The sequence below is a fragment of the Mus musculus genome, chromosome 15, assembly GCF_000001635.26.
Source record: "Mus musculus strain C57BL/6J chromosome 15, GRCm38.p6 C57BL/6J".
Lineage (NCBI taxonomy): Eukaryota > Metazoa > Chordata > Mammalia > Rodentia > Muridae > Mus > Mus musculus.
Window position 1 is genome coordinate 48,406,654 of NC_000081.6, and position 24,591 is coordinate 48,431,244.

General features: G+C 35.5%; 1 protein-coding gene across 9 annotated transcripts in view; it reads right to left on the bottom strand.

Moving 5' to 3' along the window:
* The window catches only part of Csmd3 (CUB and Sushi multiple domains 3), a 1,211,921-nt gene that overhangs the window by 826,016 nt on the left and 361,314 nt on the right, over nt 1-24,591 (bottom strand). The window lies entirely within an intron of this gene.

A 24,591-nucleotide genomic window follows, 5' to 3' on the forward strand; every position in this document is an offset into this window, starting at 1 on the left:
AGTGCCATGAGAATGAATAGAAATATGATATTCAACAGTGTGGGATGCAGGGCAGGGGGAACCTCTAGAAAGTGCCAGCCCCCAGGGATGTGAGAGGCTCCCAGAAGCTAATGGGTATTACCTTAGCCCTAATGCTCAACAGTGGGGAGATGGAAGGTAAAGAGATGACCTCCAATAGTTAAACATGCTCCTCATTTAAGGAATGGGGCCAACCTCCTAACTTCAAATTTTTGAACAAGAGTTGTTCCTATCTAAAGGAAATGCAGGGACATAAATGGAGGAGAGACTGAAGGAAAGGCCATGCAGAGACCAGCCCAACTCGGGATCCATCCCATGCATAGGCACCAAACCCTGACACTATTACTGATTACTTGCAGACAAGAGCCTAGCATGACTATCTTCTGAAAGGCTCTACCAGCAGCTGAGTGAGACATATGCAGATACTTACAGCCAACCATTGGACTGAGGTTGGGGGCCCCTATGGAAGAGTTAGGAGAAGGACTGAAGGAACTGAAGGGAATTGCAACCCTGTAGGAAGAATAACAATAGCAACTAACCTGGACTCCTCAAAGCTATGAGAGTCTAAGCCACCAAGCAAAGAGCATTCATGGGCTGGTCTGTGGCCTCAACTACATATGTAGCAGAGGACTTCCATGTTTGGCCTCAATGGGAAAGTATGCACTTAATCCTCTAGAAACTTGGTGCCCCTAGGAAGGGGAATGCTAGTTGGGTTAGGTGGTGAGTAGGTGAATGGGTGGCAAAGCACACTCTCAGAAGCAAAGTGGAAGGGGATTGGGTGAAGACCTCATGGGGCAGAGAACAGGAAGAAGGTAACACTTGAAATGTAATAAGAATAAGAATAAGAATAAGAATAAGAATAAGAATAAGAATAAGAATAAGAATAAGAATAAGAATAAGAATAAGAATAAGAATAATTACAGGATTTCTCTGTAGAGGTTGTCTCTTCTAGAACTCATTTTATAGATCAGGAGAACCTCGAACTGAAACCTTCATGCCTATGCCTCCTCATTGCTGGGATTAAACATTGTGCCACAAAGCCCAAATATTTCACATAGTAAATGTTAAACTTCAAAATTTATGGTATCATCTACAATTATGGCCTCATTTTTAAATACTTTCCCTTTGAGTTAAACATTGTATATATAATTTTAAAAATTAATACTACGATTGTGTAACATTACCCTAAAATATTAAAAACATTGTTCCCTGAGGTTTATGCTTTTTAATATAAATAAAGAAATCATTTAAGCTATCATCAGGGATAATATAGAGAAATATGGAGAACAGCCATTGAATTAAGTTCAAATTTATGTAATACTGACATATTTTATCAATAAGAATGTTTGCTTATATTTCAAGTCTGTTAAAACATTTATAAAAAACAGATGTATCTAAAGATGCTGAGTTAATAATAAGAACACAATGATATTTATATTGCAATTGCTGTAGATAAACAGTCCCTTAGGTACTGTTTATGCTTTAATTAAATCTGTTTCATAAATATAGAGAAGAAATTTCCCTAGTGATACCTGTAGCCCAGCATTATCTGTATATTTGCTTATTTCAAAATGCTGAAAGAACTGAAATTATAATTTTGCTTTATGCTTAGTTTCTAATGAAAAGTTTAGTTTTACCCACTTAAGCAAACCTACACCCTCATATTAAATGTAAATATATATTAAAGAATATGTAGGTATCTAGAAATAGCCTATGACTACTTCTGACAAATAGTCAAAACCATCGCATTATAACTAGCATGGCAAAAGGTAATCCACCCACCAAATTAGTAAATTTATTCAAGAACTTATGTAAGACAACATTAGTGCTTCACAATACACATCACAGAGTCTGCTCATGACTCCCCAAAGACACTGGTGATGGGGAAAATCTAAACAGTTGAAAATAATGACATAAAACTGTGTCCAAATATTCATCTCTGTAGCCATCTCAAAGCAGTTTGGATGATTTTGTTTTGTTAGATTTAGGTTGCATAATACCAATGGCACATTTCCTTCACTGCATGAAACAAAGGCTATTAGATTTGTGTTTGGTGATACAAGTCTAGCACCTGGAAAATGAAAAAGTACAAACATATCCCTAATATTCTCAGCCTTCCATTGGAGCTGCTCATGCACAGTGCCCTAGTAATAGGCACCTTCTAATGATTGTATCATTTTCTACTGCATTTATCCACTCATTTTCCCTCTTATATTTTAGATATTGTGTTTGATGCAAGGTATGAAATGATAACACATGAATCATGTATGATTTCCTTTCTACCTTTCTAAACAAAAACTGTTTATATTAAAAAACAAAAATCTGTTTTACTTAAAACTTCTTTATGTCTATTATACCTCAACTCAAATAAGCTCAAGTTCTAACTGTATTTAAAATGAAGCTGTCCTTTCCTAAGAACATTGAGCTTCAGAACTCTGAATGACTTTAAAATTATTATCAGTATTTCATTAAAACAATTTGCTCTAGTGGTTCAAAGCAAAAAGGGAAAGGATGTCTGAGATGGTGAAACCACCTTTGCTATTGGAAATAGCCCTGTGAATTATGGTTGGACTTCAGAGAATACTAGGGATATACCCCGAGTTCAGGATAGACACAAGCACAACACCTTCTCATTTTAATAATATAGGCAAGTTAATCAAGGGAAATTAGCTTAGCAGTAAGTAAGGAGTAGTTAGGGACTTGATATCATGCCAAGGTCCAGGAGGAACTTTATAGAACTGTGGGTCTTTGAAAGCCAATAATATAAACCTGTACTTACTTAATTAGTCACAACCAACCACAGGGATGAAAGCAGCAAGGTACTAAGTAAGCTTTTATTCTTCCTTTTTGCTATCTTTCTCTCTTTTTCATTTATTCATTCTCTCTCTCTCGATTTTCTGATAATCAACAGTGCTTATATATTTAATCATAAGTATTCTATAAAATCCGTTAATATAATTAAAACATATTTAACACATTTTAAGGAAAGATAAATAGGTTGTACAGTAATGCACTATAGAAACTGTGAATCATAGACTAACTGAAGTCAATTGAACACAGAGGAAACTGTAAAAATATCAGAATCTCCGACTCCATCAGCTGAAGTTTGAGAAACAGCAAGCGACACTTCACCACATGATATTTTAAAATAACTAATTGTCGCTGTCTTTGCCAAGGGGTAATAATATTCTTGGAAAATGGCCTGTATAACCTAGCCCTGCTTTTTTTCTATACAATTATTGCCTCCAGTCAATCTGATCTGACTTTAAGTTGAAGCACTGTCTTGAGATCTAGCTGGAAACAATGTTACAGGCCAGCTGAGGATTTTTATAAAAGTTTTCAAAGGGTCTCAGTTGACCTTCCAGCTGACTTCTGTCCCCCAAGACCTATCAGTATGAATTTCACTTGTTGTATTTTATTGGGTCTTGTAGGGTCATGCATTTTTCTGTTCCTTTTTGCTGTTTGGAATTTCAAGTTCATCGCTCTTGTGTTTTAGACTTGCATGCTTGATAGGAAAAAATATTTGTAGCTTCAAAGACTATGTTACATAGAGCTTTGATATCAGTTTCTCTATAAACTAGACCTTATTACAGTAGTTAGAAGATATACAATCCACATGACAATCTGCCATCTGAGATAATTCTTTGAATATAACAAACATATAGATTTACAAATGAGTTTCTATGTCAGGTCATGAGTAGTGACCTGAGTAACTATACAGAAGAAAATAAAATTGGACCAACTATGAAGTGCTTAGGTTATTCCATTTTGGAATTTACAGGACAGACAAATGTGCAGATTTCACTCTTCATGTTTCGATCGAGCCTTCATCACAATGTTGTTTTGATTTACATCTGGATTAGTTCTACATATTTTTATATTTGACCTTCCTAACAGTGTGAGATGGAGATGGCTCTGCTTTTGGAATACTTTTCCTCTTACTATGTTGTCTAATGGAGCCTCAATATGAGTAAGCACCTACCCAGTCTTTTTTTCCTTTTTAAGATTTATTTATTTAATGTATATGAGTACACTGTAGCTGCCTTCAGACACACCAGAAGAGGGCATCGGATCCCATTGCAGATGGTTGTGAGCCACCATGTGGTTGCTGGGAAGTGAACTCAGGACCTCTGGAAAAGCAGTCAGTGCTCCTAACCACTGAGCCATCTCTCCAGCCCGTGCCTACCTAGTCTTATTATAACTTTCTATGAAATTTTGGTATAGAGATTTGGCATATCCCTGGGAGGCCCGCTCTTTTCTGAAGGGAAATAAGGAAGTGTGAATCTTGAGGAGCAGGGAGGTAGGTTGGTGTGACTGGGAGGATTGCAGGGAAGGGAAGCTTGACTAAGATGTAATACAAGAAAGAAGAAAAAATAAATGATTTAAAAATTAATTTTAAAGAGGAAACATGTTTTCTTCAAATTATACTTAATTATTTCAATAATAATTATTTTATTGTTACTTCTTCATATGTAACTAGTGCCTCTGTTTTTGGAATTTAAGATGATTAAACAATGAGTATATAAACACCCATTCAGAAACCTCAGAGTTTAAATTTCTCTAATTTTTCAGTTGTATTTATGATTAATATATTATGTCTATTATGATTCATTCTCTATTTAAGGGAATCTACACATCATAAAAAATTTTAGTGATCTGTTAAATTTTCCTTGAGAATTCAGGTGACTGACTTGGGCTAAATCCATTCAGGTCTTGTGGTGGGTGGGCTTGGTGCTGTTTGTATTTTGATGTTAATTCCACTCTCCTGGGAGGTGTTGTGGAGGAAGAGTGAACCACATACTCAGGTAACACCTTGTAAAACATCCCCTAATGAATAAAGAAGCCAATCATTGGGCAAATATGAGGGATTTCCAGGTTGGATAGGGTATGAGGGGAAAAGGAGAAAGATCTCTTTGGACAGGGATCTTTTGGACAGGACAAGGTGTAACTACTACTAGTGTCTTCTGGACTAGATGGCAAATCCCAGTGGATTTGCCACCTGAAGATTTAGATTTAATATGGTTTACAAGATTAGCATTCTTGTTGTTTCACCCAGAGATTGAGTTGCTGTTGTTTCTTAACTAAGTTTGTGTGGTGTTTTTCTTCTTGTGGTGGCTTGACTGGGTTCCAGAGAAAAAGGTGAGAGAAAAAAAAGATAGTGTGGGTTTGCCAGATGTGCATCACAAAGGCCTTGGGTGTTTTGAAGCATGCAGCTGGCATACCAATAACCCACCAAGGGAGCTTAGCAAGCTAGGTGGAGAGATTTTGGAGCTCTGAGTTGGAGAGTCTCCACAAGATAAGAACTGGTCAGCAAGACAGTTGGGCCAGAAAGTCTGCTGATATGAGAATACCTGGCTGGAGCTATGTGGCATAGTGCGGAAACCTGCCAGTCTTTTTAATATCTCCTGCAACAAGGTCTTATTCATTGATATTGCATTATTTACAAGGAACAGGCATAAAAACTTTAGACTACATATAAAACTGACTCTCAGTAAAAATAAGATAAAATTGCAGGAAATAGAATTATTAAACACACTACAGTGAGTAGTGATGACTCATCTTATTTTACCAAAAAAAAAAAAAAAACAAAACAAAACAAAAAAAACAAAAAACAAAAAACAAAAAAACAAATCAGTATCTCAATGTGTTTTATCAATGATATAAAAGTAACCCTTATTGATTAAATATGACATTCCCGAAAAGGTGATTCCTATTCTATTTGGTTGTTTTTACAATTGAAATTGTGGTTTTCTCTAGAACATGAGATGTATAAACGTGAATGATGCTGGATGTATGAAGAAGCATCTAATGGAGCCCCAACCTTATCCCTACCTTTACAAATCATGAAAAGGCAGCCATGGGTGAAATAGAGTTTGCTGTGAAAATACTGGATACTTGCTTAGTACATAAACAAGTCTTATTTTTGCAAAAATATACGTGAAACTGCTTAAAAACAGGCATGAACAAAATGAAAACCTTTACCTTATGCCAGCAGCAGGTGTAATTTATTTTATTATGAACGGTACCAAGGAAAGTGTGGAAATGAACACTGTAAGGATGCCCATTTTCACTGAGTCATGTCAGCACTCAGTTTTACTAGTTGAAGACAATTTGCACTAGACTAGGTAATTAAGATATATATGTTTTCAATAAGACTATTATAAAGTATATACATACGCTAGAGTGTGTTAAGAAACTTCAATTTTCATCATCGGGCACCTTTGTTTTCAGATTGAAATAAAATGAATAACATAAGGAAAAAGTTGTGTTGCCTCTTTTAAAACTGCATATCTAATTGTCTTATTTTAATTTAAGTTTAGTAAATGCTCTAGTCTTGAAATTTGATTTAGACTGCTGTAAACAGTCTTTTGCTCATCTGACAGCACATCAAAGGGTTTCCTGGTCATTTGGTGCCTATACGACCCGGATGAGAATTTCACATACATGCTTGTTTCTTGACTCATGCTGACATAATTAGATGGATTCAATGGTATTCTGTGATATTTGGCATATGTATATATTATGTACTGATTTCTCACTGTTGTTTAGTTGATTAAAGTAAGCATGAATTGACTAATTTTTGAGTTTTCATATAAACATTTTCCTTTTTCCAAAAAATAATCTGAAAAGAGAGAAATACAAATTTTCTCTATGACATTTTACATTTTAATTTCTCCTTAATTTTAAGGTCAAGAGTTAAAGCAAGGCAAATAAAAGCAATGAAAAGGTATACTGTTTGATTTAAACTGATGAAATTGAGATTCAAGCTTAGGTTCTCAGATGCCCCTTTCAATTTGTATAGTAATGAAGAAATGATGTTTTTACGTGTTCTGTTCACCTAACATGGAAGCATTGCCTGAAGTAGTTCCTTATTCAATGCATATCCTAACTTCACAAATTTTGTTTGGACACTATATTGATTTAGAATGTATAGTGGAATGACAATAAAAATAACATGCTAAATGTTTCGTATCAGATTAGTTTATTGCTGTATCAGGATTATTTTTAATTTGTTGGTGGAGTAGCAACTCAATCTATGATGAACCCACTATATCCACGCTTGATTTCCTTTGAAAATTAAAACCCTGACCTAGAAAATAATTCCATTGTTGAGGGACATCATCTTATCTGTTTGGTTGTTAGCCACCTGCTATTCTCAGTAAGTCAGTCTGGAAACGACTGATCCATATCATAACATTTCACTTCTGTTTGTTAAAAATGTGGCTCAAAAAAAAAACCCATTGTTCTATTCAGCTTGTTCAGCTGAAGACATGATACTTATACTTACTGTAAAGGAAGTTTAACTTAAAGATATTTAATAAAAGTATATGAAACTAAATATTGTCTTATAATACACTTGATTTTCATGTTATATTAATTAGGTGTTTAAACACTGCTCAACATTTCAGTATTTTGAATAAATTTCAAATTTTAACATTAAATTCCTAAATAATGTTATTAATTATAGTTACAATGGCATAAGATGCATTGGGTCATTATGTTTTATATCATGATAATTTATGTCATACCTCTTGTATACTGTACAGTCTCAGAAATTGCTGAACCCCTTAGGTGATTACTTACATTTCCCATGTCTTTAAGTTCGAGGATTAAATTAGAAAAACATAAATTCATGAAAATTATTAGGATTAATCAATAAAGCAAACTAAGCCAATGAATAATCTACTATGAATTTTGAGTAAAACTAGCTTCAGAATATCAAGCACATTCGTGGCAAAAGATTAGCACCTATTCTTATTTCTCATTCTAAAAGAAAAGACAATTGAGTCAATGAAGAAAATTAATCAGTCTGTAGGTGTACATTAAAATTCTAGATTATGTAACTAAGGAAATAGAGCCTGGAGCTAGATCATTGACTTCTAGTTGGTCTAAGTTATCATACAGGCTGTCCTTTAGGAAAAAAATTATGTTTTTTTTTTTTATTTTGAAAAGTCTGGTGGTTTATCTCTGTGCTTTCTTAGATACATGGAATTTCCTACCTACAGTCACTACTCATACAGTAATGCCCACCCACAAATCTCTAAAATTTTAACACAGAATTAGAAAAAAAAAGTTTTGATCCATATAACTCTGTCTATCTATCTATCTATCTATCTATCTATCTATCTATCTATCTATCTATCTATTTCTATAGATCAGGTAGGTAATGAGATAGTTACCGTATGCTAAATTTGAATGAATGAAAAATATTTATAATACTAACCACATTAGGTTCCTATTAATACAAAGCTGATATTTGCTTTTTCTGGAAATCACAAGAAATACAAATTCTATTGCCTGTTTCCTGTTTGAACTCTGGATGCTCATCTAGAAAAAAAAGTCTATGAAAAAATGATAAGGGAAACATTTTAGTATCTTTGTGGTTATTTATTCCCAGGATATAGTTTCCCCATCATGAACCAGTATATATGGACTCACTAATCCCCTTCGCAAAGGAAATTCTAAAACTATAGTATGTTGATCTCATGGGGAAACTCAGTGGTTTTCAATGGTGGGCAGCAAAGGTAAAAGGAAGCCGTTTTAAAAATGACACTGATAAGGACAGAGACCATAACCTGCCCATCATGGACCATATAGGGGTCAAAAAGACTCCCTAAGAATTTATAAACATCTGGCAGTTGCTATGGGAGAGATTTATTTCCTTTCAATAGTGTATATGCCCATAAGCTACCCTCCTTCCCTTAAGAAACTTCAATTAAACTCACTAGGAAGAAAGAAAAAAAATGCAGATAAGGAAGGCGTTCCAAAATAGATTTGGAAGTGCATGTTTCAGTCTGGCATTGAGTTAAGTGCCTTTTACAGCTAAGTGACTTTTGCAGGTAAGTGAATTAAGTGCCATTTATAAGTTCCATTTAATCAAGTTGGAATCTTCTATGGCCCTTTAATTTATTGAAGTAGAAACCTTAAATAGGCCAACTGACTTGTTCATAATCATAAATTAAATATCCTGGAAAAAATGCTGCAATCTGAGTCTGTAAGTGTTCATTTTGTAAACATACACACACACACACACACACACACACACACACATACACACACACACACACACACAAACCTTCATAATAAATATTATTCAGAAACTAAATGTGCTATTAATAATAGTATTGATATTTATAGTAAATATTATTTAGAAACTGCCTTAGTCTTCTGTAAATACTTCTGCTAATTTTATGTGACATCTTAATTATATAAAATTTCTTAAACTTAATTGCTGATTTTAATTAAAATCTATGGATTTATTTGTATTTTATTAAAGCCATAATTAATTAAGAACTTAGATAAAACTATACAGTATTTATATTACATTATAATATTTAATGTTTTCAATATACATTTATTTTTATAAATAAAAACATAGTTTTGTAAGTTACTGCATGAATAAATATGTATCCATGAATGTTGAACTATGTAGGTATAATATAAACTCTATGTATGCTAATGAGTAAATGTCATCTTACACATTTTTAACTGTGCCAAATGTAATCCAATGCTATATCATGAAATTCTGGAGGAATTTTCTCCCTGACAACTCAGAGGAGGTTGAGGTATTATAAAAATATATATTTATGCTCCTGCGATATTTCAATTTTACTGATCTTTCTGTTTTCCAAGTAATATTGAGAATTAGCTTTAGAATTAGCATAAATCTGAATGCATCTCAAATAACAGCTAAAGACATTTGATGGGGAGAAACAGTAGTATAGAAGATAAAATCATTCATATACTGTTGTAACTGTGAGAAAACAGTTATGTACAATAGGGACCCAGTAAGTTTGTAACACAAAATAATAGAAGCCTCTAACACAAGGTATAAAGATGTAAAGCAAGTTAATACAATGTTGAATTTTAAAGCAAAAGATGAATGGAAAAGGTGCATGATTTTTGAAAACTAGATTAAAAATAAAAATGCTATACTAATCAAGAAATTAGGAGTTCAATTATATATAATTTAATTTTCAAAAAATTAAGTATACATATTCATATTCAGGTATCTGTATCTATTTGAAGTCTAAAAGTAACTTTTATTCACCATATGTAATTTTAGTCTTGTAGTCTTACTCTTCAATATGATTACCCTTTCCAGTTCTTTTTGAATTCTGGCTGGCTGGTTCAGAACTGTCATTCTGGCCCCAAATCCTTTCCAATCTGACTGATTCAAACTATCTTCCTTCAACTTCTGACTGAATTTCTTTGTTTGGCTTCAACTTAACTCTGACCATTTTTTCTAATCTTCTGGTTCCTTCTTATTCTCTGGCTCATTGTATTCTCAGTTATTCTGTCTTCAGCTGTGTGTACCATGTTCTCTCTGCAACCTCTCTGTGTAAAACTGAAATAATAAAACTGTCATATACCTATATACCCCCCTCTCTCTCTGTCTCTCTCTGTCTCTGTCTCTCTCTCTCTCCCTTTCTGTTCCTGTGAGAGTTAGGCATATCTTTTCTATGACTCAGCCTATCAAATCTTTCTCTGATTTGTTACTTGGTCAGAGCACTCATGTAGCTGAAATAAACTCCTCTACAATGAAGTGTACGTGTGTGTGTGTGTGTGTGTGTGTGTGTATAGATGTAAATGTGTCACAAAGAATGTATGTGAAGGTACTGGGATAACTTTTTATATTCTTTACCCCTTTGCTTTTGCTACAAATATTAAAATTATTATCACTAGATTTAATATACATATGTATATATATATATAATTATGTATATATGTGTGGGTATATTGTGTCTGTGTGTATAAATGGGTATGTGTATATATCTATGTATAAATTAAATATAACTTACTGAAGAATTATTGTGTCATTATCTACCATTTAACAAATGGTCCTCAGGAAACATCATAAGTTATGATTAGCAATAATTTCTAAAGAAGAAACATGTAAAGCTAGTTCAAAACATACTAAATAATTCAGTTGTAGAAGAGGTGAGGTTATCTCACTGCCAGGATAAGCTATTGAACAAGCAAGGGTTCTCACTTACTGTTTAAGTGGAAGTGTTTTCTTATTTCAAAAAGTCATTAATGAATTTTAAGCTGCATAAATATTTAGTTATTGACGATTTCACCAAGAGTATTCAGGCAGGAAAAAATATTATTTTAAAATTCAGTGGTCTAACCTGCAAGAGACTTGAGGTGCCAGGGAGTGGGGAGGCCTGTTAGGGTGTAGGGAAATCCTCTGGGAGAGAGGAGAGAGGAAGAATAGAATGAGAAATTGGGGGGGGGGGGGGGAAGACCAGGAGGTGAGTAAGGACTGGACTGTAAAAAATTAGAAATATTAAGTACATAATTTCGTGATCTACACTTTTGGTGTTACAGTGGGAAAATTTGACTTGAGTATCAACAAAAAAAAATCTTAAAATTTCCATTATTAAATTCTCAGTCATAAACTCTGCAGATAATAAAATGGATGTAATAAGGTGAGCATCAGCATTACACTTTATATGTTATATAATATAATTAAATAACAGTTTATATGGAATTGACTACAAGTTAGGTTAAGCTATGGAAATTTATTTGACAAGAAGATCCAGACTTCTACATGAAGTTCTGAAATTTATCTGGCCTAAAGGTTGATATATATGCAGGGTATCCTAATTGAAAGCACATAGCACACACCAAATTAAACTGAATACAGAAATACTTAAAATAGACAGAAACAATTTTAGCAGACAGGAAGCCTTGCTGTGACCTAACTTTCACAGTTCCATAAAGTACTATGCAAGTCATCAAATGGGGTAAAAATTTAATTGATCTATTCAGCTGTGATGTCAGAAACTGTAGCCATGACCAACATAGTAAGATATCCTTAAAGATATAACAGTGGCACCTCCTATCTTGATGCTACCTAACAGTTTTCTAATTGGACTTAAGTTCCACTCAATGGAATGGAAATCATGTCTGGTTGTAGAAACCTAAGCAATTCCATGGAGCTAATGTGGCCATGGTTCTTAAGGAAGAACCCAGTACCATTCCTTTTCTAGAGGAGCTTAATGGCTCAATGTATTGCAAAACCTATCCTTATGGCCATAGATAAATGTACCTCTTATTCCTTATGAGAAAAGAACCTCTGTTAACAAAAAAGGAGCTTACTATAGAATATTACATCAAGTCATAATGAAGAGATAAATGAGTAATGTTAAGGCCAACATTAGTAGACACAATTAAAATAGAATTCCTGTACCAAAACCTCGGGGAATATCATGGAAGAGGGGCAAACAAGTTATGAAGCCAGTGAAGTAGGAAATCTGGTGTGAGATTGTATCTCCAAGAAAGGACACACCCATTTTACCTCAATATGACTGTCTATAAAAGAACTGAATAATGGCAATATAAACAGACATGCTGATGCAGAAGGTGGGGAAATCCCTGCAGATGCCACCCTTATACAAAGTTTATAGTCCTTAAAGACTGCAGAGGGAAAGGAATAGGGAGATAAAGGTAGAGAAGGGGAGGCTCCTAATTGATTGTCCAGTACAAAGTGATCAGCCCTGATATCCTAAATATAAAAGCCAAACAGACTCAAGTGTGTGTGTGTGTGTGTGTGTGTGTGTGTGTGTGCGCGCGCGTGCGCGCGCTCACGTTAAGCAGAAAAAATACTTGATGTGTGATACATCCATCTTTTTAATTTGGTTTCCTTAAAGACAATAAATGGCATTAGTGAAATTTCCCAGGCTGTTTGTTTCCTAAAATCAACAGGGCATCATTCTGCTCCAGTGGCTTAAATATGCCATGGTGTTTTGAAATATAATTGCACATTCCTGGCACCTAATTGACTACAAGGCATGACTTTTATTATTGTTCAGTGAGTTGTCCCAGTGATTTAAAACAAACTATTCAAGAGAAATCATGTTTCAGGGAAAATAAGATGAAAAACATTAATATACATTCTGTAAAACACCCTGGTTTTGCTGTGAAGTAAGCTAAAATGGGGAGGGGTGTGATCTTTTGGTAATAAGCAATTATTTATAGGTAAAATCCAGGGTAATGTAAATCAGGACTGTCACAAATACCAAGACGATAGTTGGATAACTCAAACATCTGAAATAAGAGCAACAATGATGAAAGATGCAAAATGTATTAAGGATGAAAAGTGAGCGCATAGGAAAATCTCTATTATATAGACTAATATTCTTACATAGTAGCATTACTGCACTAATTTTAAAGTGTGGGAAACTTCAGTAAAGAAAAGATAAGTTTTTCAAGTCAGTACAGTAGAATATGACAGCATTATATAATTCAAAGAAAGGTCATTTAGCTTGGGTATTTTAACCTATTACAGTATTAACAAGACCAGGAACAAAACATTGCCATAGTAATAATGACAGTCTTTTGCTTACTGTGCCCATTCCTGTCTAAACACTTTGCATTTTATTTTACTTTTTTAAAATTATATTTTTCTTAATCCACACATATAATCTTTATCTAGTTTTTTTGACTTTGGCTATGGCACATATATATTTTTCCTATATGTAAAAATTTTTTAAATATATAATAACTAATAAATATAACTGTGTATTATATACATGTATATATATGCAAACATTTATATATAAATATATTATATGTTATATATTATGCTTATATTATAATATTTATATATTATACTGGGTCTACTGTAAGAAGATGTGGTGAAAAATGCTAAAATCCATTGTCCATGTTCTAAAGGCTAAAAAACACAGGCGTCTACAAGATCACATTCTTCTACAGGCTGTTAGAAAATATCTCTGAGCTAGGCAGTGGTGGCATAACCTTTAATCCCAGCACTTGGGAGGCAGAGGCAGAATGATTTCTGAGTTTGAGGGCAGCCTGGTCTACAGAGTGAGTTCCAGGACCGGACCGCCAGGGCTATACAGAGAAACCCTATCTGGAAAAACAAAAACAAACAAACAAACACAAAACACAAAACACAAAAAAACAAGAAAAACAAATAAACAAACAAACAGAAAAAGAAAATACCTCTAGTTTCTGAGAGCTTGATGGAAATCTTTGGTATATATGACCATGTAAATATGTTTCCCTATCTTCTCTTATAGGAACCCAGGTATGTTATTATTGGGCCAAAGCTAATGATTTCAAATTGAAGATCCTTTTCTTATATAAAACTAACTCTCCAGGAACATCAACACTGAAAATTTTAGGGATATATTTAACTCAATAAATTTTATATACTTAATTGAACTCTTGATAAGCACTTTCATGTTCCTGTGAGGTGAGGATTAATATGGTCATTTGAGCATATGAGTCACTGATTCATAATGCATTTTTTTAAAAGAGAAATAGTGATACCTGTGATTGGTCAGATATAGAGTTGCCCCATTTTTCAAATTTAAAGGAGTAATTATATGCCTTAAAGGCTATATACCAGTTTTTACATATTCCCTATCTATCTCCATTAGTGAAACTGATACAGATGTTAGGTTTGTGCCAACAATTGATTTTGTATGCCTGTTTATAAGTCAACTGGCAGCCTGTCTCACAACAGTAACTCTCTGCTATGAAATAACAAATTTTAGATGTCTGCTAGATTTCCATAACTCGTGTTTTTGTGCCAGTAAACTGAAAAAAAAAACCCTAATATAATATAACTTTCACAAATTCATAACTATAAAATTTGGCTGGTAATGACCTTCCTATTTCAAGTAAGGAAGACAAAAATCGAGCATTTAATGAATTATGATTTCAGGCTCATTGCTAATGTTATTTAAGCAGAGAAGAAAAGTGTAAATAAGGAATCAAGGAACATAAATAGGTTTTTAGCAACAGAAAAGGAACAAATTGATTTTCTGGCCCAAAGCTCTGCCTGCATTCCTGGAGGTCTGCCAGCACCAGGGACAACCAGGTTAAACCCCTTTTCCCCAATCCCTTGCCTGCCAAGTTCCCTTAAAGGCAACCTAACGGCTATAAATGGAATCCAGCCCCTGCAGTCCATTTTCCTGGCACACAACTCTGCCTGCATTCCTGGAGGCCAACCAGCACCAGGGGTAACCAGATGGCTAAAGGCCAGCAAAAGAACAAAATCAACAAGAGCCTGGACAATATGGCACCACAAGAACTCAGCTATAAATACTACAGAATACCTGGATATCCAATCTTATGAAGATTATAGAAGTCTTTAAAGTAAAAATGAATAAATTCCTTAAAGAAATACAGGAAAGTATAATCAAGTATATGAAAAAAATGAATAAAATATTCAAGATGTGAAAATGAAAATAAAAGCACTAAAGAAAATACAAACTGAGGGAGTTCTGAAGATGGAAATCAAAGGTTAAAAAACAAAACAAACAAAATAACAACAACAAAAACCAAACAGATGTAAGCATCACCAACAGAATGCAAGAGATAGAAGATACAAGAATCTCTGGCTTAGAAGATACAATTAACTATTGATGCCAAGATGCACTTGCAGACAGGAGCTTGGTATGCCTGTCCTCTAAGAGGTTATGACAGCACTGACTAAGACAGATGCAGGTATTTACAGTCAACCAGGGACCCCAATGGAAGAGTTAGGGGAAGGGCTGAAGGATCTCAGGATCACAGGATCCAAGAACCACAGGATCCCAGAGACAGCTGGACTCTGAAGAGTATTGACACAACCAGGATCATAGGAGAGACAGGCTCCAGTCAGAGACAACTAGGATAGGTAGCACTAGAGATAACTAGACAGCAAGAGGCAATCACAAGAACGTAAACAACAGAAACCAAGGTTACTTGGCATCATCAGAACCTAATTCTCACACCAAAGCAAGTACTGGATAACCCATCACACCAGAAAAGCAAGATTCTCATGGTGATATAGAGGACGTTAAGAAGGACATAAATAACTCCATTAAAGGAATACAAGAGAACACCGATTAAACAGGTAGAAGCCCTTAAAGAGGAAACACAAAATTTACTTAAAGAATTAAAGGAAAGCACAATCAAACAGGTGAAGAAATTGAACAAAACCATCCAGGATCTAAAAATCGAAATAGAAACAATAAAGAAACCACAAAGGGGGACAGCTCTGGTGATACAAAATCCAGGAAAGAGATCAGGAGTCATAGATGCAAACATCACCAACAGAATACAAAAGATAGAAGAAAGAATCTCAGGTGAAGAAGATAACATAGAATATTGACACAAAAGTCAAACAAAATGCAAAATGCAAAAACTCTTAACCCAAAACATCCAGGAAGTCCAGGATAGAATGAGAATACCAAATCTAAGGATAATAGGTATAGAAGAGAGCAAAGAATACAAACTTAAAGGACCAGTAAATATCTTCAACAAAATTATATAAGAAAACTTCTCTAACCTAAAGAACGAGATAACCAAGAACATACAAGAAGCCTACAGAACTCCAAGTAGACTGGTCCAGAAAATTCCTCCCATCATATAACCAATGCACAAAACACCAAATGCACAAAACAACAACAACAAAAAAGAATATTAAAAGCATTAAGGGAAAAAGGTCAGGTAACATATAAAGGCAGACATATCAAAATTACACCTGACTTTACACCAGAGACATTAAAAGCCAGAAGATCCTGGACAGATGTCATACAGACCTTAAGAGAACACAAATGCCAGCCCAGTGTACTTATACCCAGCAAAACTCTCAATTACCATAGATGGAGAAACTAAGATATTCCATGACAAAACCAAATTTACAAAATATCTTTCCACAAATCTAGCCCTACAAAGGGAAAAACAAAAAACAAAAAACAAAAAACCCAAAACAAAAAACCTTCCAACAAGGCTTTGGGGCTGGGGATAGCATAAGGGCAAGATGTAGCTGCTAGAGTTTCCTGGTACCAAGGTGGATCTGTCATTATTCACCTCCAGAGGAATCAGATTTAATTGGGCTTACAAGATTGGGTTTAATTGTTGCACCCAGAGATTGAGTTACCATCGTTTCTGAGCTAAGTTTGTGTGACGTTTTTCTTCTCCCAATGATTTGACTGGGTTCCAAAGAGAAAGGTACCATGGCAAAGTGTGGGTTTGCCTGATCTGCACCACAAAGGCCACAGGGGCTTTGAAGCATGGGGCTGGTATGGTAATGACCTGCCAAATGGGAACCTAGAAAGCTAGGTGGAGAAATGGTGTAGTTCCGTCAGTCTCCACTAGAAAATAATGGATCCACCATTGCTCACCAGTGAATGGGTGGTCAGCCCCATGGGGCAAAGTGTTGTGGTGCCTAGCAGTAGTGCGGGAAGTTTGTTGGTCATTTTTTAATATTTCCTCCAACGAGTAGCAAATCGATGTGTTGGGCACGAATCCACTAGGAATTTAAGATTAGTAGCCTGAGAGTTAAAGTTTCATTTTCTAAGTAAGAGGAAGGTATCGCTAGATGAGTCACGTGACTCTAGCATCGAGATTTGAAACAACAAAAAGCCCTGAGGTCCCCTGCTGTGGGGAATGGCAGGCTGCTCTGAGTTAGAAGAAGAAAGAACTTGCCTACTTTTTAGGGCAGAGGGATTGAACTGTGAATTTAAATTTGGGATTATTTACTTTTAGGGTAGATTTATATACAGATTCTGTCTAAATCACATGGTGGTGGATTTTTACCTCAGTTTGGAACAAGGATAGGAAAAATTAGTCACTGACTCTAGAGTAGAGAGGCAGTGATAATATTGCCTGCTATGCACAGGTATTATTTTATTGTCTGTGGCTACAGGTATAGAGATCAACAGATAGACATTATACAGATATTAATAAAATATGCCTGTGGGTCCAGGCAGAGAGCCAAACAGATAAATGGTATTACAAGATGGCTGCTCTAGGCAGAGAGCCGAACAGTAAGATGGTATGAAAATTCCTTTATACACCTCACAGGATACTCAACTTCTGTCTAATATATGGGCTCCACTAGAATCGTGGGTTTTATTCCTGCTTGGCTAAATAGATAAGGCCCCAAAATAGGCACATAAAGTATTTTAGTTTACTTCATTTGTTTTGGATTGTTTTAATTTTCAAAATGTGTATGATTTTGAGGTCTGTAGTTATACTATTCCTCTGGGAGAGAGTTATAAATAAAGGGTTTTATGTATAAAACATGTGTAATGTGTGTTGGTTTCAGGAACTTGGGTAGACAGAGGAAGCTGCTGTAGTCTAGTCAGTCACCTCTAAGATATTCCTTCATGTTCATTACTGGCTCAATAATATGCTGATTTGGGAAATAGATTATTTTCTTTGCATGTTTAGTGTCTATATACCTTATATGGGTAAGATATGATGAAGGGAGACTCTCAGAGGACTAAATTTCTGAGAATCAAGCAAAAAATATATCTTGATGATACTAAAATTTTATTTTGAGATTTTTATATTTCAGAATATACAGCGTTGGTGAATCTTCTCCTCAGCTATGCTGAACTGACCTGCTTGATCTTCTGATGTCCTGGACTTTCAGCCCAATCCAGTCAAGACACAGACATCAGAGACTGAGTCAATCATTGGTGTTGTCATTTCACTACCCTTCCCCCTCACCGCTTCAAAATAACTCAATGCCCATATTCAGCTTGAAGAAGTTATGAAGAGGCATCGCCCCAGTTCCCTGGATTTGGGGGCTGGAAGGGGTTATTATAGGTTTTCCTTCTAGGGAATATAGAAATGATCATAATTGGAACAGAAAGGAATAGCTAGAATTGATTGCATAGCCATAATCTCATTTGGTAGAAATCTTTTTAATTGTTACTAAGTTGAAGTCATAATTTCTTATTTTGGTACAGAATTTATTTTGATGCAAATTTAAGATTTTCATTGGTATAAATTTCTTCTATTGATATAAAAATTTTAAAATACAGGGCTTAGACCCAATCCTTCTATACCTGGTATTATAAACTGATCTGAGATGTTTAAACCTGTAAGATAAGTTCCAAATAGCAAAATCATGGGTCTGTGTTTATTGCTAGGGTCTTTTCAGGTATTTAATTAGAAACCGCTGAGAGTAGTTCATGGAGAACAGTCCGGATTACTTTACCTAGACAGACTGTTTATCCAAAACGCCAGAAATCCACAGAACATGACATTTAATGTTATTTATTCACTTGTTGAGACAAATCTACTCCTAACAGCTTCCCATTCATGGATTCAAAGAAGCAACTGAGTATCTTACCTCCAGGTGAAGCTGTATATTTGTGGCTAAGTTGCTGCTGGGCAGAAATTTCCAATCTCTCCAGCAGACCCGTACTGTCCAGAAAAGGGACACAATTTACAGATTAGGACAGCTTAGTTCTGCCGAGACAGAATGGGCTAGTCCTTAATTACCTGTTTCTCAAGGTCTGTCAGATAATCCTGGCCCAAAAAGCTAAAGAAGGTGCTCCATCTTCCTGACTTACTGGGGCTGTCTATGTGTGCAGCTTCTCTACAATTTATCTCAGTCTAGAAGCCGTGTTAGGCTTACTATATATTTTCAGTTTATATTGGTCATTCTCAGATTTCTAGTGGGGTTGAAAGACTACTTTATAGTCTCATAGCCAATCCAGGCTATTTACATTGAGAGAACAGATTTAAGAGGATGGTTTTCAGATGGCATACAATCTAAAGTCAGGACATAAGTCAGGTGTAAAGTTATAAATCCTTTAAGTTAGGATAGAGAACAGTGTTCTATCTTAAGGGCATAAATTATGGATTGGGTGTTAGATCTATCTTATATCTTATAAATTACAAAATGGTAATTGTTGTGCTCTATTTATATTTGAGAGATTTTGGTTTTTTTTTTATTAGAAGAGAAAGGAGGAAGTGTTGTGTGGATGGGCCTGATGCTGGTTGTATTTTGATGCTAATTCTACTCTCTGGGAGTGGCTGCAGACTTAGGTACTCAGGTGACTTCTTATGAATTAAACCCCTAATGAATAAAGGAACCAATCGCTGGGTGAGTGGGCAGGACTTTGGGGTTGGATGGAGGAAGAGAAGGAGGAAAGGGTTAGAGCCTATTGGGATGGGGATAGCATGGTGGATCTGTCAGGATTCACCACCAGAGGAATCAGATTTAATTGGGCTTACAAGATTGGGTTTTAGTTGTTGTGCCCAGAGACTGAATTACCATTGTTTCTGAAAACAAACAAACAACAAACAAACAACAACAAAGAACAAAAACCAACAACCAACCAACCAACCAAACAAACAAACAAAAACTCAAACACAGGCAGGAAAACTACACCCTAGACAAAGCAAGAAAGTAATATTCTTTCAACAAACCCAAAAGAAGATAGCTACACAAACATAATTCCACTTCTAGGAACAAAAATAACAGGAGGCAACAACCACTTTTCCTTAATATCTCTTAACATCATACAGCAAACTAAATAATGGGAAAGTTGAAGCAGTTTTATCTTTAATAGACAGAAACTGAAAACAATCTTGATATCCCTCAATAGATAAAGAAATAGAATAGATAAAGAAAATGTTGTACATTTACACAATGGGATAATACTCAGCTATTAAAAACAATGACATCATAAAACTGGATGCAACTAGGAAAGGTCATCTGAGTGAGGTAACCCAGACCCAGAATGGTATGTACTCACTTATAAAATAGATATTAGTCATACAGCACAGGATAACCATGCTAAAATCCAAGAGACCCAAAGAAGCTAAGTAACAAGGATAGGGCTAGAGTGGGTGGGGGTAGTGCTTGAATCTCAATGAGTAGGTGAAATAACATAGACATTGTATGTTGATAGATGGAGGGAACTGGATCAGAGGTAGATAGGAAGAGTAAAAGTGCAATCAGGTGTGGGGAGGAAGAAATGAGAAAGAACTGGAATTTGTCAGGGTAGCATCTGAGACAAGCTAGAAACCCAGGACAGTTGAAACTCCCTGGAACCTATGAGTGTGACTTTAGATAAGAATCCTAGCAATGGGGTTATGGAATCTGACATGGATACCTCCTGTTATCAGGTAAGAGATTTTATGGAGGATGCAGCCACCAACACAGCCACAAAACCTTCAACCGACAATTTTCCCTGCCCTACAAGATAAGCACCAGCAAAGATGGAGCAGCAATTCAGGAAATGACCAACCAATGATTGGCCCAACTTGAGACCCATGCCAAGAGACAGAGCCCACCCCTGAAACTATTAATGATATTGTGCTATGTACGCCTACCTAGCAAAACTATCATCTGGGATTCTTCAGCCAGCAACTGTCAGAAATAGATGATCATAACCAAACACTAGACAGAGCTCAGGGAATTCTATGGAAGAGTGGGAAAAAGAAAACAAGAAAACCTACAGAATCAAGAACCTGAGACCGAAGAGGCCCATAGAGACTGATCCACCAACCAGAGACTGTGCATGGGATGGACCTAGGCCCTCTGTATATGGAACTGATTTGCAGCTTGGTCTTGTGCAACTCCTAACAGTAGGAATTGGGACTGCCTCTGACTTTGTTGCTTACGTTTGAATCCCTGTCCCCTAACTGGGCTGCATTATCTAGCATCAAAGGGGAAGATGCTCCTAGTCCTATTGTAACTTGCTATGCCAAGACCTCCCCTTCTCTAGGGAGAAAGGAAGGGGAGGGCAGAAAGAGGGACTGTGAGGAGAAGAGAAAGGAGAAGCTACAATTGGGATAAAAAGTAAATAATTTAATAAATGAAAGAAAAAATAAACAAATTATACCCACTAACACTTATGATTATTGCCAACAAATACACATCAGCTAGTGCATATTTAGCCAATCAGATTCAGTTTTCATTCTTGATATGCTCAACTTTAAAAATTATATATCATAGTATTATTAACAATAAGTAAAAGAGAAAGTACAGAAGACAAATATTGTTTTATGTAAAAAGTTCCTACTCTCCTGAAAAAAAAAACAAAGATAAATCTTACTGTTTCCTAACTCTCAACACTGAATATATTATTTCTGAAGTATAAATTAGGCTATTCTAAAGTTTCTTTGGGAATTTGTCTGACACAATAGTGAATAAGATGAACATATCAGTGTACGGCTACCTTCTGTGTTCTCACCTTATACAAGTTTTGAACAACACATTCTTCTGTATTTCAATGCCTATTCAATTTTGATGCTACCTTTTTAAATAAAAGTTCCCTACTTATTTTAACTCTTATGTAGGTAAACTAATCTCAGCCTCTCTACTTCTCCCACTCCCCCTCCCCCTCCCACCCCTCTTTCTCTCTCTCTCTCTCTCTCTCTCTCTCTCTCTCTCTCTCTCTCTCTCTCTTTCTTCCTCTTTCTCCCTAACTGCATCTCTTTTTGAGTGTACATCTCTTTCTAGGTGTGTATGTGTTGTTTGTGTTCTATATGCAAGTGTAGATGTGCTTTACCATGTAGGTGCATATAGAACCCAGGGATTCAGCATCTAGATTTCTTTCTCAATTGCTTTCTTTCTTTTTTATTTATTTATTTATTTATTTATTTATTTATTTATTTATTTATTCCTTTATTTATTTATCGACAGTTTATCTCACTTAACATGTAGATTACTATGTAGTTTTTGGGATCTGCTCATTTCTGTCCTGCAGAGGCTGGTATTAAATTAAACAGCCCTGTGGCTTGAAGAGCCCAGTCAGTAGTTAAGGAAGGACCTATTTAATTATTTTGCACACTATGCAGTTTCTATTCACATCTGGCAGATCAAAATTATGTGTAACTCCTCATTTACATTATGCGACTTATTCTTCTAACCTCTGTCAAGTACCTACATACACATGACACACACATACACACACACACATACACACACACATACACACACACAAACAAGCACACCCATATAATATATGTGACTTAATATAGCAAGATAATAAGTTAGCAACACAGAGATGGTACAACTGCTCAAAATATGGGAGGGAGTGCACTAGTGTGTCTTTCCACATCTTTCTTTTCTTAAGAACATTGTATACTGATTTTCTGTTCCTTGCAGTTATGAACATTTATAAGAGTAGTTATACCAAATACCAAAAGTGAAAAGACAGGAACCGCTTTAAAGCTGTGGTCTGACAAGCCCCTTTATGACCTCCAGGTTCTGTTTCCTGTTTTCCTGAGTTAAAGCAGTTATACATACAAGAAAGCAATAGACTATATCCTGATTTATTGCTTACAACATAATAGCCTGAGAGAGGAGCTGATTCTACAACTGACTTGACCCTGTGAGAATCATCCTTTGTTTAATTAAGCCACTGAAATAGTCTGTGTAAATTCATTTCCCAGGCCCTTTTTGGTATGTAATTATATCTTTTTCATTTTTGCAACAAGAATATTAGCACCTTTCTGGTGTCACTACCACATTTCATACAAGAAGGTGGTAGGTAAGAGAAGTGAGGAAAAAAATAGCTTAAGGACTTTTTGTCTTATATATTTTTATAAACAGCCTCCCTCAGATGCAAATAACCAATAATATACATATTTCATTGTCCAGAATTTTCATAGTAGTAGAATGAATTTTCCTTTTCTAAATTATTTGTTTAATTTGTTTAATCCACACTATTACATACATTGTGATAAAAATAATGGGCTACTTGTTTTATTTCTGGCTGTAAATTAAAGAATGGCATATATTTCATTTTTGAAAATATAATTAGTTCTAACAGTTTTTTCTCCCACCTTTTTTCTCTACATACCCTCTCATTTACTTTCCAATGTCCTGAAATTTTTGAACTTTTTCTAGGACTTATTATTGCAAGAAAGCATAGCATTTTAAATGCCTCACCCACCCCTGGTAATATGAAATCTCTCCATTTCCCCCTATAATATCAACAGACCTTACAGCAACCTAGAAAGGAGGCCAACTCTCAGAAAAGCTTAGGCAAAAACAAATAAAAAACAAAAACACGTTAAGGAGCTCTGAGAAATTATTTCCTTAACAAGGAATATACTTGCTATAGAAGTCAATATGTGGATGCAGTTGCTACAAAATCTCACTGGCAACTTCCTGCTTTTCTGAGTTCCAAGTTTTTTTTTTTTTTTAAAAAAAAAAAAAGCATATCTATAATGGCTCCTGCCTCTTCCTGCAACCCCCAAATTATTTTTCACTTTTATTTCCCAGGTGTCCTTTTGCCCATACTCTATCCATTGCATGCTTTATTTTTATTCTTCCAGTCTTCTGGAATGGACAGAAGCTGCTGGCCCCTGTGGTTGAATTAGGGAAAGTTGGAAGAAGCTGAGGAGGAGGAGATCCTGTAGGAGGACCAGCAGTCTCAATTAACCTGGACCTCTGAGATCTCTCAAACACTGGACCAACAAACAGGCAGTATACACCAGCTGGTATGAGGTCCCCAACACATATACAGCAGAGGACTGACAGGTTTGGGTTCAATCAGGGATGTTTCACCTACCCCTCAAGAGATTGAAGGCCTCAGAGAGTGGGGAAGTCTTGTAGGATGGGGGGGGGTGGTGGTGGTGGTTGTGGTGGTGGTGGTGGTGGTGGTGGTGGGTGGGGACATTCTTGTGGAAACAAGGGGGAGGTACAGGATGTGAAACAGTCAGAGGGTGGACAGGGAGGAACATAAAATCTGAAGTGTAAAAAATAAAGATTAAATAGAATTTAAAAATAAACCATGAACATTAGATATAGACTCAATATAAAGTACTAATTAAAAGCATCTGGACTGAGGA